We start from the raw sequence: 13,161 nt of genomic DNA on the forward strand, positions 1-13,161 counted from the left end.
CTAAAGATATTTTAGTATGGGTAGAACTCAGTGTGTACCTAGAAGTGTGGAGGAAAATAAAATTATACATATATCTAGGATCTAGTTTTAGAAGAATCTTACACATCCTAAGTGGGAGATTAGACTTATTCTTTGATGATAGGGAGAGTTGTTAATGTATTTGTAACACAGAGATGACATGATCAGTTCTATGTTTTCAGACACTCCCTTTGGCAACAGTATAAAATATTACACTATAGAAGACCTTAATCCCAATGGATTAAGGAATGTTAACTCATACCAATAACTAACATATTGTTGACTTTGGACATATGGTTATTATAAATAAAGACAACTATAAAGTGATTCATCCCAAGTTTCAAACCTATGAGAGTAGCTTGTTTTATCTTCCCACTTGTCTTCACATCTGTATCTTTCTTTTTCTGCCCTTTATGAACAAGTGGTCTTATCTCTAATCAACAGATGAGGAAACTGAAGCACAGAGATGTTGAATGGTATTATATGACATAACCAGCCCTTTGCAGAGTCAGAATACAGCAAAATTGCTTTCCAATAATCAGCACTGTCTCACAAACCAAGTATCTCCTCTGCCTATGGACAAGTAGAAAAGTCTGATTTGAGTCTGGTTTTAGTTCCTTGCTGCAGTATGCTATCTGTTTGGTACTGCTTCACATCTGACCCAAGACCGAAAGAAATCATCTGAAGATATCATTGAACTTGGCTCTGGCCTCATGGACATACCACAATTTCATCTGTGTCTCTTCTGTAGGATGTTTAAAGAAACACATCAAAGTGCCAGTTCGTGCAAACCATCACATGGACCAGCAAACAGAGCCTGATTCCGATCAGGGAAGACTTTCTGTCCTTGTGGCTCTTAGGAGTATGTTTTTATAGCTTTTTCGTGTTGACGGGAAGAATGAAGAGCTTACATGTAATATTTATGGTAAATGCTCAATAATAATAGGCTATGTTCTAGGCATTAGTCATATCCTAGCTGTGCCTTAGAAGATATCTATGCACAAATAATTATAAAACAGAGACTTGTAACATCATCATATAAACCACATGAAAAAAGATTATGATAATTTGAATAGTAAATATATATGTAACAATTATATAGAATTGGATTTAGATATAATAAAGATCATTTTGTATCTCTAAGATTAATAACATCAGAACATGAAAAAAGTATAGTTCGTTTATTGCCTTAGATGACTCTCAAAGGAGAAGATGTAACTGAACAAGAACTGACCTTACTTATGACTTATATGGAAAGTTATTAGGCCAATATGCTCATTGTTCCCACCCTTTGCAGTCATGTGTAAATGCCACTTCTTCTCTGGAGTCATCCAGAAACACTCCATACAATATACATACTATTGCTTGAATTTATATTCTTAAAACAATAAAGGCAGTTTGGCATATTGGCAAAACTGAAAATAAAGAGACTTAATAAAATTTGACCCTAACTCTAATACTTGTTTACTAAGAAATCCTAAATAAATAATTTTACTATGCATCAGTTTTTATTATCTCATTTCAGCTAAATTATTTTTTATTTTGACACAGAGTCTCATTCTGTCACTTGAGCTAGAATGCCGTGCCTAGCTCACGGCAACCTCCCAGCTCAACCTGTGAGCTCACACTAGCTCACAGCAACCTCAAACTCCTGGACTCAAGTGATCCTCCTGCCTCAGCCTCCCAAGTAACTGGGATTACAGGTGCACGCTACCATACCCAGCTAATTTTTCTATTTTTAGTAGAGACAGGGTATTGCTCTTGCTCAGGCTGGTCTCAAACTCCTGAGCTCAAGTGATCCTCCTGCCTCAGCCTCCTAGGGTGCTAGGATTACAAGCATGAGCCACCACGCCTGACCTAAATTCTTTTATTACTGACAATCTGCTACAAAAAATGTAGCAGCTGGTGATCTACTATCAGGTATTATTCTCTGCTTATTTGCTCTGCATACCATTTAACTCCTAAATGAGATTGCACCTTTTCTGTTTCTCAGAGTAGCTAGTATAGTAATAAACACATGGTTATCTGACTTAAAAAATCTGCTTTTGTCTTACCTTTATATTCTATCATTTCAGTGTCAGTTGATAATACGATATGCAATAATAACTCCTGTGGTTAGATTGATGAGGGTAGATTTTCTAAAACGAAGCCTAATTTTTTGCATAAGTTGAAGGATTCACCCTCTAAGTTTTGTGAGTATCCTATGACTTTAATGCTATATGCTAACTGTTTTTTTAAAAACATATTAACTATTTGGATTATGAACTATATTAAATGAATATATTATTACAAAATATTAATTTAAAAAGTTAAATGTTTGCTATATTTGGTTTCTACAATTCCAAGGAAAATTTCCACTAAGGAATTATACTTTTTTCTAGAACTAATTATAACATGTACCAAATTATAATGTGGTTATAAAGCAAATGGGATAACTGTATTTCTACCTTATGGGCACTATTAAATACTTTAAATACAAAATGTTAGTTTCACGATGAAATGATCTTTTTGAATGCACTCTACCACAGAAATGCATGAAATACCTAACAGGGAGTTGATCAACTGGCTTGTGGGCTTTCCATGCTGTTTCATTGGGGGTATTGGATGTATCTTGAATGAGAGATAAAATGGCAGATGGAATACAAAATTTGGGACAAAGAATCTGATTCTCTGGCCCTGGTTTCAGAAATGTTTTAATATAAAAATATATACAATAAAAAATGAAAGTCTAAAAAGCACATAAAATAGGTTGCTGCTTTTCCTATGGAGATATTATTTTTATTGGATTATTAGATAAATGATACCAATCTTTTAAATTCATGGGAATAATATATGTGCATTCCATTATTTCTGCCCAGTCCAATTAATGAAAATGAGCCCATCATAGTAGAAAGGAAAAGTATAGCACCAAGTCAGTTAAATGGTGGATACAGTGATCATGACTATGTGGTGATTTAAAAGACAAAAATCAAAGATAGCAGGCAGCTATAGAGATTCGACTTGAGCCTTGAAGTATGTAAGAAAAGAGGAGTAAAAAGACAAGCTATGTTTTTGTCTTCCATACAGGAACAGTTAGTTTACATTTCCTAAAGAAGTATTTTGTAAATATAATCTAAATAATAAAGTTAATAATAAAAACTCATGATTTTCAATAAAGTTCCCTAGAGTAGATTTCTAAGTTTTCTTTGCAAATTGATATTTAATAAAATCTCAATAAAAATGTATCAAATAGATTCACTTGAAATTTAAAACAGCAAAAATCAGCATTTTTACAATCTTAATTTAATTTCAAAACCTATAAAAAGTATTTTAATGTAAACATGCAATTCATAACCAAACCATGAGGAATATAAGAAGTCTCAAGTGCAATAAAAACTGCATAGTAGATTTATACATTCATTTTTGTGGTTTGTGGATAGTTTTATCTACTTTTTACTAGCCTCAAAAGGAAACAGTGTCTTTAGAAAACATCAACTTTTTATATTAAATCAGAATAATAAACTATTAACTCAGGGAGATAAAGATAACTTCATTAATAATGATAGGAAGCTGGCTCAGATGTAAGTAATTTCTGACTCTTATCTTTTGTTTTCAGTTTCAACTTCAAAAGAGTAATGAGAATCAGCTTTTCCTCCTGTTCCCCTTCAAGGCTCTTTGTAAACGTGTTGGAAAAGTTTTAGGAGTTAGGGAGATATGTAATGCTAGGATGACCTTTAAAGAAGAAAAATTAATATATTACTATATTTTTAAACAGTATTTACTTCCACTGTGTCCTATTAGCAGTACTAAATAAATACCAACAAAAGAAAGCCATGACCTGAACTACCATTCGCAATATAGCTTTGTGACTTTCTGTTGCTATGATATATCTTTTAACTATAAAAATTAAGGCTAAACATACTTGGGACTCCATTTATTAACTGTCGAGTTTTAAATATGAAATGATTATTGTTTTACAGTATTAAATGTGAAATGATTTGTGTGCCTTTAAAAATGTAACCTGGTGGCTAAAAGTCTAATAAAGTTAGGTGGATTTAATATGAACAGAAAAATGTTTTTGATGAATTACTATTAATATAAATGATATTGTAAAGGCAAATTCTATTAAAGGGTTAAGTTTACTTTTTACCTCCTTGTTTTCATTCTTCTACTTCTTTTTATTCTCTTCCTTCTCCTTTCTTCTTGTCTTATTCTTTTTCATCTCTTTTTGATGTCAGAGACTCCTTCCAACTCCAAAGATCTGGGAATCTGTGGCAACTTCCATCCTTCATTCAGGCTCTTGTCCACAATCCATTTACTCTTATAATAAACTCTTCCTCTTCACCTTGCTACCCACTTCTTCTCTGTTCATTCCAGCCTTTCCTCCAACACACATTGCCACATACCAAATACACTGGCACCTTCTCTCTTGTTCCACTTGTTAATATTCAGCTCTCCTTGAAGATAATTCCTTCAAACATCACTTCATTCACTGAATATCTCCAGATTCCCCCAAATAACATGATGAATTCAGGACACAAAAAGAAGTATGTCTTGATATCTAGTGTGTAGGGTATTCAGGCTGATGTTAAGGCTAAAGAACTGGGCAGGAATAATGTCAAAAGCAATCTAGATTGCCAAACCAACAAATATGAACTTTATCATGGAAGTCATGAAGGACTTTAGGCAGGAATGTATTATAGGAGGGCTTTTGATTTAGAAACCTTCTTCTAACTGGCAGTAAAGAATGAATTGGAAGCAAGAAAGACTGGAGCCAGAAGAAATATTTTATCTCTTAATAATTACAGGAATACACAAAATAGACTCTAGGTTTTTTGAGGGCGTAGACTGCATCTTACATATAAGAATTTTAATACCAAATGACACTGTTATAAATTTGCACTTTCAAGGATACTCAGCTCTGATAGTCTATATAAGTTTTATCACATTTTAAAGTGGAGAAAAACCAATATATTGCAGATCTTTACAAAATTAAGTCGATAACTCTTTTTTCTTAACACATAGAAACACACACATAACACATATATATGCCTTAAATTACATTGAAATTGGAAAAACTGCATTTTTTTAAATCGAACTTTAACAGGAGAAATAAATGTGTTAGTTATGTATGTAATCATAATTATTTATTGCCTCAGGCAATAAATTCTGGTAAAGACTTTGAATAGAGAAAATTTTGTAATATTTCTTTGGTTCAAAGGGTATAGTTGGCATTGATCTTAAGCTATCTTCCCCAATAGTTTCCATAAATATATTTAGGTTCTCAAAGATATTAATCTTATTTATTTAGAAGAAATAAGGTTTAATGCTTATTGCAAATAAATGTTATTTCATTTTATAAAGAGATTTATGAAAAAATTTAGGAATTAAAAGATAATCATAATCAGAAGGAACTAACCAAATAGTAACAAAATAAAATAAACAGTATTTAACAGGTAAAAGTTCAGATTTGTTTCAACCAGCAAAATTAGCATTAAGAATTCAGTAAATTAGAGAAAATGTGAGTGACAGGTATTTAAAAGAATAAGTGTCTTTTGTCTGAAAAATTTCTGGATGATTTTACCACACACTTATACATGTACATATAAACACCATAGGCCTGAGTATTTTGTCTGTTTATACTGGAATTGTTATTTCATATGTTAACAATTGTGGAATTTGAGGCAAATATATAAACAGAACCAAGAGTAGTTATATTGCATATTTCAATAAACTAGACCAAGATTTCACAGATTCAATTTAGTCCAGTAAGCAACAGTGCAGGAGTAGATAAGTTAAAGTCTATAAAGATTAAGATCAGGCCCTACAATTAGTGCATGCCCACAAAGAAATCTGCAAAACTAGAACAGAGAAAAAGAAATTTCTTCTTTATAGTCAGGCATATTTGAAATCCCAGTTTCACCACTTGGTATTGAGTAACCTTGAGCAAATTTCTTAATGTTTCTTGAGCTTTGTTTCCCTATTTATAAATGAGATAACAATGGCCTCAAAATTATAGGAAAAAAATAAAGCAGTGCATATAGTATATCTAGCACAGAGTCTGGAAACAGTACCTGTTCAATAAAAGGATCATTGCAGTTGCAAAATAAATTGCCGGAACAGAGACGCAAATGCTATTCAGACCACAAAATAGTTAAAAAGTGATTTTTAGTGCATAGGAAGATTGTAAAGAATTAATTGAGGAGAAAGATTTAGAAAACGTAACTAATAAAAGTATTTTTGGTGGTGGTTAGAATTTTAATGTGGAAAATTGATGGAAAAGGGCATTTCAGACAGAGAGAACACTAGAAAAGGTGCTAGAATATTTGTATATTTTAACATGGGTTAGTGATACTGTTTGGGAGGACTGGCTTTGAGTCTAGTTGTAAAGTCTTGAAAACCTCACCAGAAAATATAATTTGATTCCTGATGCACTGATAGCAATTTTGAACAAATGAATATCATTAAAAAAATATTTTCCCATTACCAAGATGATTTCTCTTATTTGTATTTTTAAAGCTAATGAACCTATGAAGAATGTCGACCAACTTAAGCTTCTCCTTGAATGTGTAAATGACAAAACCATGTACATTAAAATTTATTACGAATCCTGTAACACGTTACAAAATGCTTGTGAAAATTATTTTTGTCCTCATAGTGATGCCATTTTAACAAATTTGCCACAAACATTCTGACATTGAGAACTAGCAGCCATAAAACAATTTTTCAAAATGCTTTATAAAGAAAAATATTTCCAAATTTGAGGATGTGATATCATTAGAAACTCCAAAATTTGCCTGAACTCACTATGAACCATTCTACCTCTCTTCTACATTGAAAGGCCTTGTAGATTCTTTCAGAACACACAAAACCTCCCTGCTACTGCATAATAAACACAGGCTGATCCCCCACCCACTAAACATTTGAGGGAAAGAAAACAGCTGGTGTATGAAAGAGAAGTTTGCTCACACATTTCAAGTTAACTTCCGATTAGATTCCTCTTTAGATTATTCTAACCCACAATGTTTCTGGCTTGCATATGAAACATATTGAGTGTTTCACGGAGGAATATTTGTTTCTGAATGCCAAGCTCTGTGTTCAGCCTAGCAGAAAGGCCTCTTATCCCTTTGGGCTCCCACAGGCTTGTGGAATAAAAGTGAGTTGTGCATCGCTGGTTTGCTGTGGTTTCTGAAACCATATCAAACTGCCTGTGTCATGCTCTTCATTCAACAGATGGAAAATATTGCCTTGCAGCTCCGTGCCAGGAAGAGAGGCTCATTGGGAGAGTTGAATAGGGGCCCAGAGAGGCGTCTAGGCCATGTGCATTCCAGCAAGGGGTTAACAACCAAGGGAAGTAGGAGTTCACTGAGGCAAGACAGTGAGAAATGGCCAAACTTCTTTTGTGATTGATGACCAATGCATTGCAAAGAAAAAAGAGAAAGTAAGCACAGAAAGACACTTCGATATGAAACACAGGCATTAATAAATAGCAACTATCACAACTATCTCTGATGATGATTTATAGCGTGGTTCTGAGGCAAATCCACTCATCTGGGCTTGCTAATAACATGCGAAATATGTAAAAAATAAATGTGTGACAGAGTACAAGTACAAAATTTCTTTTGCAATTTTGCTGCTTCTTTCAGAATGTTATGTCCTCATTCAATATCTAAAGTCATCCATCTATTAAGAGATATAATTTCTTGATGCCTATGTGCAATTACAGTTAATGACAATTTCCATGAAGCAGAATCATTTGCCCACTTCTCACTAACTTCCAAGTTTATTAGGCCCCTACTTCTTTCTTATACTACAGTTTAATGCAGCTACTTTTGTATTTTCTGATTTTACTTTCCTCTCTGAGTGGCTCATGTAATATAAGCCCTCCCAAAATTATCATGAGAAGTACAGGCCTAATGAAACAATTCATTTGATATCTTAGAAATCTGGGTGGTAGTGTGCAACAAACATGCTCAACTCTGCTAAGGAGAAGGCTTTATACGGAGAGAGGAAATTGTAATCTACTCCAGTTCTCAAGGATATGCTTCTCTGTATGGCCTCCACATTAGGGCATGCATGGGCCATTTTCCAGGCAAAATCCAGGTCAGGCAGCATCAAACTTAAGTGGCTATTGAAAAGTTCTAAGCACCCTAATAACTCCCAAAAAGGTGTATATATTTTCTTTTGGTAGAATGGTTTTGTCCACATTAAATGTCTTTTTTAACAAGGCTGATATATCATGAATATATAAAGAGATTAGATAGATAAGTAGATGTATGAATCTATCTCATATATTTTCCCTCATAATATTAGCTATTGAGTAAGTGCTTCTTATGTGTAAGACATTTTATATTTATATTTACCTCTCTTGATCCCTCTTCCACTCTCCAAAGTAGGCTTCTTTGTTGGCTGCATATTTTTTGATGTGGAAATGGAGACACAATTTCAAAGTCACAAAATCACTGTATGGCAGAGCTCATTGACCCACTCAGGCAGACACCAGAGCTCTGCAAGGCAGTTTCATTCAGTGAAAGGATTCGAAGTATGAATCTAAATCCAAACATATTAAACCTTGAAAGAGGATAAGAAAGACTTTTTTTCCTCTGACCTGGAGATTGCATATTGTTACATAACTTCAGTATTCAGGGCCTTGAGGACTTATCATTAACCAGCTCTAATACTGGGGCTGAGACAGAAAAAAAATGCTACCTTTTAGTTAGAGGTGCTCAGCAGAGCTCTTTGGCCTCAAGTCACTCAACTCTGGATTTACATAGCCTACGCAATAACTATCCAGTTTAATCTGTCTTTTTCAACATTAACAGTCATTTAACCTATTTGTGATTAGTCAATCATGTGTATAGTTCACTTCATCAAAGTGAGTGGAAAAAAACAGCTTTTGATAATAAGATAATTCAAACTCTACAAAGTTTATGTAGGCACACAGAATAGTCACGGGGCTGGTCCAATGTTATAATTAGCGATTATTGTATATTAAAATTGAAAATAATTTAAAATATATTCATCACTAGAATTTGGAAAAAGGGTTTGGATTTGGTTTTGGTACATTAACCTAATAATGCATCCTATTAACGAGGGTAAAAATGTGCACTTGAGTAGGATATTGACACCTTTTCTATAGCAACCACTGATAACATAATAAATGAACATTGCTGTAGTTAGGTCTTTTGGTTGCAAGGAAGAGTCTTCATTAAGTTACTCCAGATCATGGGTAATTTTGCATCAGAGTCTCCATAACATAAGAAAAATAATTACCACCAACACGAGATGAGGTCTCCCAGCAACCCAGAGCTACAGAACCGTGACACATGGAGAACACAAAGTAGAAGGATTGAATGAGGATTTAAAGTGTTTTCACCTACCTGGAGAACTTTTCTTACTGCCAAGAGCAGGGATTTGCTGATGTGGACTGTTCTACCAATGTTGGATTCTCTCGGCCTTAGTCTTATTTCTGCTTCTATGCGTGCATGTCTCACTATAGCTCCAGTGCAAATTACTTTCCTCTTTTGGCATGTCTATCTGACTCCAGGTTGCTTTCATATTTCATAAGTAGACAGTGTCTTTGGCTTTATATTATAGATGAAAAATATAAGCATTACAAACTCATATCTTTCTAAAATAAACTGGACTCTGCTTTTTCTGACACACAACAGGGGAGAACTGCCTTTTAAAAACGTTAAAAAAGAAATCTCTCCAATAGATAACAATTCACCTGGAGGTAGACAACTCAAAGGTGTGTTAACTCAAAGTTTTGACCACATGGTGGCCCTTGCTTAGTGTCGCTGTAATTCTTTGTTTTCTCCTGCTTTTTGAGGCATACATTCTTTTGCAACAACCTGTAAAAGCAGAAACAAAAAAGAGAAAGTAACTAGAGAATTAGATATTTAAACACCAGTGAGAATTTTTCAGAATGTTACATAGGAATAACAATAATTAATATGCTTCCCCCTTAGGAAGATTTTATTTTCTTAGCTTATTTTTAAAAGTATTATCTTTATGTCTTGAGAGCTGGTTGATGAAAGCATATCAAATTAAAAATCTCTTTTACTCATTCACAGGAAAATTTTTTGTTAGAAACTCCTATATCACGTCATGTGTTATATAAAATGATCTCCTCTTTTGTCTTAGAAATATTTAACCTACATTCCATTAAACTATTTGTAAATTAGATTTAATATTAACTTTCAAATTTTAAAAATGATCTCCACTTGCTTGATGTCCAGAGGCAGGAAAGTGGGTGAATCCAGAGAAAAATTTCACAGTGTGGTTATTGCCAAATATTCCATTTATTATTATATTGTATTTATCAATATTATATCTTATTCGTTCTACCTATTTCTTTGGCTGGAACATCTAGATATCTTATACTAAATTCTCTACACCTTCAGAAAATACAACAGTGAGGAAGACCAAAATAGGATAATATAATAATTCAATTAGTTAAAATTTGTTGTCTAGACACTGTATGTATAATACTGAACTTGATTATTTTTCAGAAAAAAAATGAATCAGGCTTTATAGGCTTATGGATTAAAAGACTGATAAGCATGCAGGCAATAAACTATAAGATGAACAATGAAAGTATGTGAGAGTTAAATATAAATGCATAGCATCAGTACACAAGCATCAATACATAATATTGATGAAAAAAGATCATTATGTTTTCAGGGTGGAGCTTACCAAGAAACTGAAAGGGGTGAGATTTTCTCCAAAGTAACACTTTCCTGACTTCCTCTGCATGGTATTCACCTCCTCACGCATTCAAACACCCATACACGGTTACAGACACACACACTAAGAAACACACAGACATACATACACAGAGACAAATACCTGTGTGCCTATCTACCATTTCCCTCCTGCTCACTCAGGTTCATGAACTGGGAAAAGAACTTTTCCAATATACTAGATAAGTTTGAAATTTCAATCATTTGGGGGGAAGAAATTAATAAAAATTCACAGTCATGGTAGGAGTGAAAATGAAATAAAAAGATTTATGGAAAAATGTTTGTAATCTCTAAAAAAATGCCAGTTGATTCTGTTGTAAAATGGGACTGTGCCACCAGTTTTGACAGGTTGGATGAGGGTCCCAATGGGAGTTTTAGAGGGGAGGAAATGGAGCCTGAGATAATGAAGACATAATCCGTGACTGTATCCATCTCCAGAATTAGCCATATTTGATAACATTTGCAGAGCATAACATTTTTATCATATCTGCTGTCATATTTATTATAGTTGATAACATTTTTAGAAGAGAAAGAAAAATGTACAGTGCTTCTGCTATTCTTTTGCTTTTGCAACTTCTTATATTCATATCATTGTTCTACATAATGTTTTCTCTATGGTGTCTCTATTCTCAATATTTATATTCCATGCTCAATAAAAATACTTGTATTGTTTCTAAATTTTACATAGATATATACTATGTTAAAAATGGAAAAAATATGAATATATAAAAACAGATGTCACTTTCAGGTTTCCAAGTGGTTATCAAAAATCAAAGTTAAGTACAATGTGCTTTTAGCATGTGCTTTTACATTGAACATATTTCTTTACTTGTTTGCTACTAATTCTTTCCTGTTTCTTTTTTAAGGCTAAAAACATTCTGGGTGTGTGTGTGTGCGTGTGTGTGTGTGCAAATAAAACGTCTAGAAGAGCTTAACAAATCACTATCTTATGCATGAATAATTATTGAAATAATAAGTAGAAGTTTTCATCTAAAAGGTATGGTGAAAATTATTATAAAGTGGAAAATTATGAGCAGTAAGCCTTGTAGGTACTTTCCTCTATCTCATGACCTGAAAAAAAATAATGCTCAGAAGAGAAATAGACTAAAAAAAAAATACGTAGAGTGGAAAAGGAAGACTGAAACTCTGTACTAACAAACCAATGGCAATACCCACTACAGCATTTTGATATGATGCAAATGGCTTTGTGGCTCATTCACATCCTGTATCCCTATACCTCTACCTTTTTTCTATCTACCTTTTTGCATATAACAACATGAGTAAGTTCTTCTGTTATAGAAAATCTATTATGGGCAATAGACTCAATGCATCTCACCTCTATAGGTGTATGAGATGTAAATGATTTTGGCATAGTTTCCCCAAGCCCTTTCTATATGTTAAAACTAGAGTAACCTGGTATTACTATGAAAATATATAAAATCTATGTGACAAATACATTGCCCTCTGAGAAAAAAAATGGATAATAACAAATATAAAATGAAGGCATTAGAGTCAGAGGTGGCTCTTACTACTTCCTATAAAAAAATAAATTACATGTAGTAAAATCCTAGAAACAGCAGTGCAGGCAGACAAATATAGTTTAACTTAAAAAAATGAATGCCTTGGATTTTTATTCACACTCTCTCTGGTATAAATGTCAACATTTCTAATGTAAAAGAATAATAACAATAATATCAATAGCAAACTTAGCAGGTTTAATTAATAAAAATTCTTTTTAAATGGTTTTTAGATCTAAGAGTGACTATTAAAGAAAACACCATTGATGGTAATATATAGCATGGGAAGAAAGACAAATTCTGGATCTACATTTTGGTAAAATATCCAGATGAAAGTGGAAACTAAAAAAAGAATATTACTATTAGAGCTACAAGATATAAAATACAAATACTTTTGTATTTTTGTATAAAATACAAAAGGTAGTAACATATTTGTACATATCCAGATTATTAAGTGAATTCCTTAACTCTCAATCTGTTATGATGACACAATGCTTAAATCAGTGGTTCCCAAAATACAGTCTCTATCTAGCAGCATCAGCATCTTGTGGGCACTTGTTAGAAATGCTGGTTCTTAGACCCCACCCTGACATAATGAATCAGAAATTCTGGGGTGAAGCCCAGCAATAATGTGTTTTAACAAGCCCTCCAGGTGACTCTGACTCATGACAATTTACACCATTGGTTTAGCTAAAACCACAAAGGAAGCTAAAGTATTATTCTCAAATCGTAAAAAAAAAAAAAAAAAAAAAAGTATTAAAAAATGGAGAGGCACTTGATAACACAAACTAATTTTGTGGGCTTATTTTTCCAAAGAGGTCTAGTAAGGATAGAGAGTAACTGTGTTAAATAATAATGCTGCCTTAATTTCAGAACATTTTGAAATATGTATAAAGTACTTT

The 13,161-nt window shown here is 33.1% G+C and overlaps 1 long non-coding RNA gene across 1 annotated transcript in view; it reads right to left on the minus strand.

Annotated features, from left to right (window-relative positions):
• LOC105882966 (uncharacterized) overlaps positions 1 to 4,605 on the minus strand; it is a 127,324-nt gene extending 122,719 nt beyond the window's left edge. The window contains exon 1 of the long non-coding RNA XR_012922544.1: positions 4,148 to 4,605. This is a non-coding gene — a long non-coding RNA (uncharacterized LOC105882966). The remainder of the gene's footprint in view (positions 1 to 4,147) is intronic.
• Between the last annotated feature and the right edge of the window lie 8,556 nt (positions 4,606 to 13,161).

This window comes from Microcebus murinus, chromosome 13 (assembly GCF_040939455.1).
Source record: "Microcebus murinus isolate Inina chromosome 13, M.murinus_Inina_mat1.0, whole genome shotgun sequence".
NCBI lineage: Eukaryota > Metazoa > Chordata > Mammalia > Primates > Cheirogaleidae > Microcebus > Microcebus murinus.